Here is a 9,545-nt window from a genome sequence, read left to right as displayed (position 1 = left end):
TTAGTGTTTCTACCCCTCTAATTCCCCCCAATAGTTGGTATCATTTTGTTTAACACTAAATAAGTTGGTATTTTGAAATTATTATTCAGCCAATCGTTGTTTCTAAATTAAGTTAAACAAACATTTTTCAAAGAAAATTAACGAGGGGTAATTAACGTCTTAAATGAGCAGCAATTATGTTATATTGCATGTCAAACATAAAAAAAACACAAATTCATCCAAAAGTTCAAAAATTAGAGCCTTAAAAACACTTTCAAAATTTTAGTTGGTAATTCTTATGGATTTAAATATTGATGCAACGTTACTGATAATTGATCTAATGACAATACATTGATTGTAATATAGAGTGTCAGAAGAAAAAGTATTCATGTTCTTATCTCTGGTAGTTTATTTCTATATTAATTTTAATTTCAATTCGATTCAAAGTCCATTTATTTGTTCATGATGGTTTTTGTTCTGTTGTACTTTTAATTGATTGTTCATTTCAATTTCTGTTCTTTTAATGTTTATGAATTCATTTGCAGTAAACTGTGTTAAAATTGTATTTGAAAATAAAATGAATTTATTTTTGCTGGTGTAGGTTTTAATATTACTCCAAACTTTTAAAAGTAAGACTATTTGGAGAATTGTCGTTTTTCAAAGTAATTTCTGTTGCTTCCCTTTAAGTTTTTATTTTAACTGATATAGTTTTATGACATATCGCTTGTAAAGCAATTAAAAAAATTATTAAGTGTTTTTCATTTTAGGGGTATTTTGATAATATTTTCGTGAAGATTAGAGAAGGGGAAGAATCTAAATTTTTCGTCCAAAAAAGGTCTTGCAATATTTTCAGATAGTTATAACTAAGTTAGGGAACAAAACATGTAGCCTATTCCAAATACAACTGCATCCAATTACAACTGAAAACGGAAGTGTTATTTTGACTCATAAATATCAACAGCAGATCGGGCAAGAAGCAAAAGAAAAAAAATCAAAATAAAGTTAAATCAAATTTACCTACACAAACTTCTTCCACGATAGAAAACAACTAAAAAAACATTTGGCTATTATTTATTTAATGTTTCTCCACCTGTCAAATAAAAAAGTGCAAGGTTAGTGGAAAAACTTGTCGCAGTGGCGTAATTTAGTTGAATTTGAAATTCTCTTTATAATACTGTCTTATTAAATTTGATCATTTTATTAGCTTATTTGTGATAATCCTGAAGATGCTGTATTACTTTTTTTTGTTTCTTGAAGATTTATGATATTTCTTTCAGACTGTGAGCTCTTCACCAATTGGTGTAAGCTACTTCATTGTTCAGTGTAGCATTTGGCACTTATGATACTTGGTGGCTACTTTCTTCTTTTTTGTTATGGCTGCTGTGTTTATTTTTCTTACTGCCAGATATAGTCGTAAGATTAGGTGCAAAGGACAATCTAACCTTCAAAGGGTTTAAAAGCACGGTATTCCAACTCGTTATAATTTCTTCTCGTTCTGATTTTGACTTGCTTATTCTTGTCAATTTCAGTTTGTTTTACGTTTTGTTTATTCACTCATAATGGTTTTTGTTCGTTTGACTTACTATATGACTTTATTTCTGCCTGTTTTGGGTTTAATATCACTTTTTACTTTTTTTTAAAACAGTTTCTTAGAAAAACTTTCTGTAAATTTATATTCATTTTCTAATAGACATTGCTTCTGCTGAGAGTGATTTTATCGATTATAACAGTTTTTGTCTGAGTTACAAGTTACAAACTGAGTTACAAACACTATCTTGTGTAAAAAAAAAATCTTTCGAATGGTCTGATTGATATGGATGTTAGTCTTCTCTAGCTGTCTGCATTTTGCAATTCTTCTATGCCAAATCGCATATTGTTTAAAGCGGTTTTGCCGAATCGCATTCACATGTTCAGTTTTGCCAAAGGTTGCTGATTTGCTGAACGTGACCTTGGAGAATAAAAAGCCGATCTTTCTTATCTTGGTGATCAAGGTATTTATTTAGTCATGAGGCCCAAGAGAATGAAAATCTCAATTTTCTAAGATATTTTTGAAACAGACAGGTAAGAATTAGGTATTCTGAGGCAGAGGTATGTACAGCAGTATTAATTAGTATTTGCCTGAAATGTTACAATTGAAATGTTACATTGTCAGGTTCATGTGTGCCTCAAAATCGAAATCAAGTAATGAACTACATGATGAAAGACATCCTGAGGAAGCATTGGCACGTAATGAGCATAACAATAAAGTATTCTGAGCCTGGCCGCGGCACAATTCAGGAAGTCGCTGCTGTTAACAGCGTCATTGAAAGATCTTTGAGCCACAAGGATGTCTTTTCGCTACTTCTTGACAAAAAGCTTTAGATTGTTCAGCCCCATGACCCGTTTGTCTTTATTCAAATGAGCAGAAGTTTTTGATTACGCTAAAATGTCCAAGTACTATAAGTATAGCTTAGTGCCAGTTTCAAAGGTAAAGTTACTAAAGTTTAAGCAAGGACTGCTCAAAAGTGTGTTTTATAAAACTTCCTTTACAGAAACTACTTCTTATGTAGCGCTGATTGCACTAGAGGCTAGCCAAAAGAGGTCATTGCCAAATGTGTCAGCAGTGAGTGTTGTGGAAAGGTTGTTGCCTCCTGTACCTTCTAGCACAGTAGTTCAAAAGCCAACAGCAAAAACAAAAGACGTAGCATCACTTTACCGTTTCATGCCAACAGTATATGTGGTATAGGTGAAAAATCTTATTAGAATTTGTATCCGAGCTTAGGTACCTAGTACTTCAGCTAAAATCATAGATTGTCCCGAAGCAGTCTCTGCCTTCAAATGTTGAAACTTGAAATTCCAAGGAGCTTCTCGCTAAGTGAAACCTCCCGTGGATCTTTTGCTGTATTTTATTGTAAAACTGCAAGTTAATTATTGATATTAAAATTTGTCTATCAGATGAAATAAGTTTTTTCGAAAGTCGTATTTCTAATTCACGTTGAGCCAAATCCGTTGTGCCATATCTTACCTATGTTCATAAATTTTCAGACGGTTTTGTCGAAGCTGATATTCATTCTGTTTTATCGCAAGAACGGCTCATCTCAGGCCGATAAAAGTAAGCACAACAATATATGACATTTTTCCTCTTAATTTTAAGACAAAAATCAGTGTTCTAGCTAGTGCCGATTTGAGATACAAATATCAAAATTTTCAAACTCGTTTTTCTCGGAATTTTGGAAAAACTGATTTGGCAAAACCACTCTCAGCAAACGATAGTTTCATTTTGGTTAATTGTAGGATTATTTGTAAAGTTTTTTTCCAGCTTTTTTGCTTTAGAACTAAAATATTGGATTGTAATTTAGTTTTTAGGTAATATTGAACAGTAAATAAAAAATTTGACTAGCTGTAATTTTATGAAATTATTTTTTGATTGCAATTTCGTCCTTAATTCAGGGTTGATGAATTGGTTTTCTATAGGGCATAGGTAATTTCTGAGACCACACTGGCTAATCATGGCAAAATGCAGAACAGCGAAAAAAAGGTGGCCTGAAAGCCAGTAAAAAAAAAAGAAAGAAAAATGCAAATATTTTGACTGAACAATCCACTCAGATGAGCTCGGTGCAAATAAAAAGAATAAAAAGTAAAACAAAAGTCCGCTGAACAATGTAAAAGAGAACCTTAGAAAAATAAAAGAGACGAACCTTTACCTGAAGCAACAATGAAAACGTAACTGAATGAAAAACCTGATGCTAAGTGGAATTCACCCAATTTCCCAAAAAGAGAATAAACACCCCCATAAAGTCAAGTGATCTTATTGAAAGCTACAAAATCACATTCTGCGCATCAGAGAACCCTACTGTAGAAGTTTCAAGCTCTTATATACAAATATGTTGAATTTTGCAATTTTTTTCTAGAAGAAAGATCACGTATGCGTGTTTATTTATATTTTTTCCAGGGGCGATCGAGGGACGGCTCATTTGATGGGAAATTAAAAGTTCTAGACCCCCTTTTAAGTGACATAAAAGACTGGAGGGCAACTAGGCTGCTTCCCACCCCCCTTTTTTCCCAAAGATATATGACCAAAATTTTGAGAGTATCATTTGATTCAAAATTGCTGAACGGTTCAATGACGGTTCAATAGCCTTGGAATGACATGGCCCTCTTAGTCTCCGGGGAAATGGCTGTAAATTATGTAATTTACCCAAATTTCACATATAGTATTCATTGTTAGGAAGCATACGGATTTTGTTCTTTTTTTTGGGCGGGGGAGGTATTTTCTGCGGGAGGGACTTTCCGCGGGGGGATTCTCCGTGGGGAGTAAAGCTTTTGTTGGGAATTTCCCAACAATTGTAGAAACATAACACAGGGGGGGGGGGAGAGGGGTGGAAGTCCTGGAATGATTTGAAAAACGTTTAGAAACTAAATAAAAAAAGACAATTCTATTTCAGCTGAAAGTACGGAGCAATATTAAAACTTAAAAGAAAGAAAAATTATTCTGTATATAGGGTAGACTGCCCCTTCCTCAGCCCTTGCTCTTGAAAAAAAAGTTTTTCAGCTGAAAGTGAGGAGCAATATTAAAACTTAAAAGGAAGAGGAATTATTCTTTATATAAGGAAGGACGCCCCATCCTCACCACTCACTCTCTACACTAAAGCTTGACTCTTTGACACAATTTTTTGTGAAGGGTGCTCAAACCCAAGGGCTATTGAATTTGAATGGTAAATATTTTTAAAGAACTTTAAGATTTTAGCGTAAGGAGCGAGGGTTGAGGGAGGGGCAGTCCTTCTCAAATACGGAATCATGTTTGTTCGTTTTCAGCTTTAATGTTGCGCATTACTTTCAGTTGAAAAACTTGATTTTTTAATTTAATGAATAAGAAGTGGTCTTTGTTAAAGACTTATTGGATACAGGTATAGTCAAAACTATCGGACATACCGATAATGAAAAAGTTATCCCAGTATCCATGGGATTTGCTAGTAAATAAATTGTCCCAAATTTTTCTTGCATAAGCATAAACAAGCTGGCTAAGACGTCTTTATATCAGAATTCCTTACAAAGCATCGTCACGAATTTGGCTTGAAACTTTGCCCTAATCTCATGGATCAATTGGACTTTTTTGTCCAGATAGCCTGTCTTCCTGATTGTTAGTTGGTCCTTACGAATGTAACTGCAAGAACAATGGAATACAAACGTTACATCAAGAATGGGACTGGTTTTATCCTTAGCTGGTTGGAAAACTTTGTATTTTATTAAAGTTGTTAAAAGTGACATCAAGCCTATTTTACCAAATTTTCTAATGTTTGTGCTGAATTTTGGAATATAGACTCTCTTATTGGACAAATACTTGTGTGTTAGTTTTTGGAAAGGCACGCCTGCCTAGAGTCTTAGGCAGGCTGACAAAGAATTCAAAATTTACATAGGACTGTTAGATTGCCTGGAAGGAGAGGCAAACAAGGCACGCCCGCCTATGGTCTTAGGAAGGTTGACCAAGAATTTAGAATTGACACAGGACCATTAATTTGTTTGAATTAACAGGCAAACAATCGTTTAAAACCATTTTCATCTTCCAAATAGTACCTATTCATTGCCTAAGCTCAGCCCCGCATTCTGAGCAAATTTCAATTTTTCACAGTTTTTTCAAATTTTTGGGTCACTTGACCGAGACTCTGGGCGGGTGGGTGCCTCCAAAATTGTCCCAAATTCCTCTCTCGCCTTAGAACTTATTTACGGATGCCTAAATCCGTGAACAGTTAGACCGTTTTCCTAGCGGTAACCATGCACTACGCACATACTAGCGATAGTTTTTTCCTTTTCATATGGGATCCCAAGGGATACTGTCTGCTGGATATCATGGTATCCAGCTGAAGTTAACACAATAGTGTATTAACACCATTGGGGGTCTTCTAATGGTGTTAGCACGTCTTTTCTGCGCTTTGAATTCTAATATCAAAAATATATTCCAGTAATATCTATTGTAAAATAAAATATCCATGACATATTTATGCTCTGGAACTATGTCAGGAGAGAACATACTTGCAGAACCGAATCAACTATGAATACTGTCGTTCCATTTTTAAACAAAAAGGTTTGTTCGAAGAAAAAAGCAAATACCAGTCGTTGTATGTGGGTTTGGTATAAATAAAAATCTCAAAGCTGAAAGGATTTCTGAAAATTAAAAAGCCAATATAAGGCGGTTCACGATTATCTTCAAGTTCTAAGGCATACTAGTGATTAAAATCTGGCCTGTCATGACAATGATGATAGTAATTCATGTTTATCCCACTGTGTAATAAATGTAAATTGTAGGATAACATAAAAAAAGAAAAAAATCTAATAACAACAAAAAATTCCCTAATAAAACAATAGGATAAGACTGTGATCTAAACTATCTTTGCTTGCACAATTTCAAGTGACGAGAAATTGCCATTGTGCCATAAACACACAAAACGTGCGTATTTTCCACAACAAACAGCAAACATAGTGTAAACTTGCAATATCTAAGATAAATCCCCTTTTCTTGGTTCAGATGCTTCTCATTAAAAAGCGAATACAGCCAGGGGCGGATCCAGGATTTTTTAGGGGGGTGGGGGCAAAATAGGTTGATCCGATAAACTTGCGCGAAGAGTAAGTTTAATTAACGCACACTTGAGTTAATTAAGTAAATTACACTACTTTAGACTACGCTAAGGGGGGCGTGCGCCCCCCTCACCCCCCACTGGATCCGTCACCGGATATAGCTCAGATGCAAAACGTATGATAAAAAAAACTATAGCACAGTTTAGTTAGACTGCACCCATCAACATGTCTTATAGAATTGCCCGCTCTTGCAGTAGTCCTTTTCTTGGAAGGCCCCATCAGAAATAAGGAAAGATGTTATCTCACCATAAATTTTCTATCGAAAAAACTATAAAATCACGCCAAAAGTCCAAGAGTTTTGATGTTATAGAATAGTCTGGCACATAAACTAATAGTTCCTAAAATTTATGTAAGCCTAATATATAAGGCATTCATCAAAAGACATGGGATTTACTGCTACCTTTATTTTTCTTTCCATATACCAAATTTTTAGATAGCGCTTTAAGCTACGTAGCCGAAGAATGACAAGTATTATTTAGCCCAACTATTGGGGCAAATGTTTTTGACATAGTTAGTGATTTCATTAAATTTTCAAGGTCATGAGCCAAAGGCAGGTAAAAGAAAAACTGGCTAAATGACCAAATTGTTTCCTCGATCCTCTAACAGATCCGTAAGGCATTTTATAGTCTTGTCATCTTTCAAACACAGTGTTGATAGTGCTATCATAGTCTCTATATAAATTTCCATTTAAAAAAAAAGAAAATATGTCTGCAAAACACAAAAACATAGCTTGAATTACATTCTTAGAGATAGAGAACATTAATTAGTCACAATTAGACTATAAACTGGATTTGTTTAGACTGCTAGATTGTTTCCGTGACATACAAATTGAGTCACCACTTTCAACCGTTATCTCGTTCACCGTTTTCTCATGAAACCCATAGGGATTTAATAAAATCAGTAGTTTTCGTCACAATGTGGCAAATATAAGACTATTTATTTTCTGCTTGCCCTTGAAACTAATTGCAGACACTTGTTTAAATGACCGTATATTTTGTGGAAGTGTTTAATAATTCGCAGTGATTTAATATATGTCATTTGTCCATTTTTGTTTTGTTTTTAATTAAAGACTACATAAATTAGCGTTATGATAGTGTGTATTTCTGAATAAACCTAAGTCTGAGACTAATTCAACGTCAAACAATCAGCTGTGAGAAAAATGTGGTTAGATGCATTTCTCTAGCTGTAGTGGAAGAGGGTTCAAGACAGTTAGGACACACTTTATACATGAAGGAAAATAGGCTGTCCAAAATTGTACTTTTCAGCCATCAATCCGGGGCCAAACGGGAAGCAGAACTTCCTGTAAAAGGAGTAGGAATAGTCCTTAAGGAAGGTTTTAAAGAAGATTAGAGTATTGTAGGAGAGAGCAAAGAGTGAAGCTTTGAACAGATTGGACTAGAGGAAGAGTATGTGGAGCTGTGTTGACGTCAGGTTGATCGGTGCAGCGACAAACTTCTTAGTAGCAAAATTGATAGAATTTTGTCAGTGTCTACGAAAGTGTATTGTGAGGTAATGATTTTGAAAAAAGGTAACACACATTTAACTATATAGATGTGTTGTTGAGTAAGCATTGATTCGTCTTTCTGTACTCAAATTATCCAGCAGAAAGTAAAAATTGAGTATCATTAGAAAAAAAAAATTTCAGAAAAATTATCAGAAGGCTATAGTTATTGAGCAGTTAATAAGAATATTGGGTGGAAGGCAGTGGTGATTTAGATGATTGGGCTATAGCCCTTCCGTTATGTTCAAAAATCACAGAAAAAAGCTCATTTTTTTTGTAAGAGAACCTTCATTTTAATAAGAGACTGGACAATTCATTGCCATGGCTTGTACTTTCCCTTCATCCCCTCAGTTATTTCCGCATATTTGTAACACTTGGTCGATTGTGGAAATTCATTCTACAACATGTTGTCATTATGTGTTTTTTGTTTGAACAAAATTTTGAACAACTAGCCAAAAATTATTGTCCCTTAATATGAATTAAATCTTCAATTTGAAGTTAAACAAGGAACAAGTTTGAGGACTGATATAAAAATTTAAGAGGTGCCGAAGAATTTTTGAATACAATACAGAACTTATCAACATTTAGGTGCCTTTACGTCTACGCTACTGATGTTTAAGGTAAAGTCGATGATATGTTAGTTCTCTCTTTTACGTAATAGATGTTAAAACTTGTCCTTCACTGAAATTTTTATCTTGTATATATATTAAACAGAAAAAAAGTGAACCATAGTGTGTAGTTGCTAAAGTTTGCAAAACCGTATTTCCAAAGAAAGCTTCTACTGAAAAAGGTCCGTAATTGACATTGATTCACATACGGTAATTTTTTATTCGGGCTTAAATCAACACTAATTTGTAATTGAAAAAAAATATATATTTAGAATCATGGTTGTAGATGTGACTGTAGCCTAATAAAGAGCATACCACGGTCCGTAGTAGCTAAAATCTCAACAGTGTGGTTACAAAAAAATCATTTACGTAGTTTGGTTTGCCAATTCATTCAAGTTGAAAAAAATTGTTTTTATTCAAATTAAAATGATAATTGAGAGGGATTCCGAACACAATCCAACACACTATGTGCTTGCAGGTTGTGAAAAAGGAAATTTCAGCAATATTTAAAGAACGACGGAAGATATTAAGTTGAAACTTTCAAGGTTTGATATGGAAGAGACATTGAAGAGTCACCAGCCCCCTCACCTCTTTACCCATTTTAGGTACCCCTTCTGCTAAACACGGTTAAAATTTTGAAATTGTCATTTTGTTCAAACTAGTCAAAGACCTAATATCTCTACTTCCAGGGTTGCCATATCCCTATATCCCTGGAGCTAGGATTGTAAATTACTCAATTGCCCATTGCTTATATACAGGATTTATCATTAAGAAAAGAGAAAATTTTTGATTCTGGCTGCATCTGAAAAGGCTAAGGGCATTAAGGTGAAACTTTGGAGAATATT

Source organism: Artemia sp. Qi Xiang Cuo, chromosome 18, assembly GCF_049724085.1.
Source record: "Artemia sp. Qi Xiang Cuo chromosome 18, ASM4972408v1, whole genome shotgun sequence".
Taxonomy (NCBI): domain Eukaryota; kingdom Metazoa; phylum Arthropoda; class Branchiopoda; order Anostraca; family Artemiidae; genus Artemia; species Artemia sp. Qi Xiang Cuo.
The sequence above is the reverse complement of the archived record's forward strand: the minus strand, read 5'-3'. Positions refer to the sequence as shown.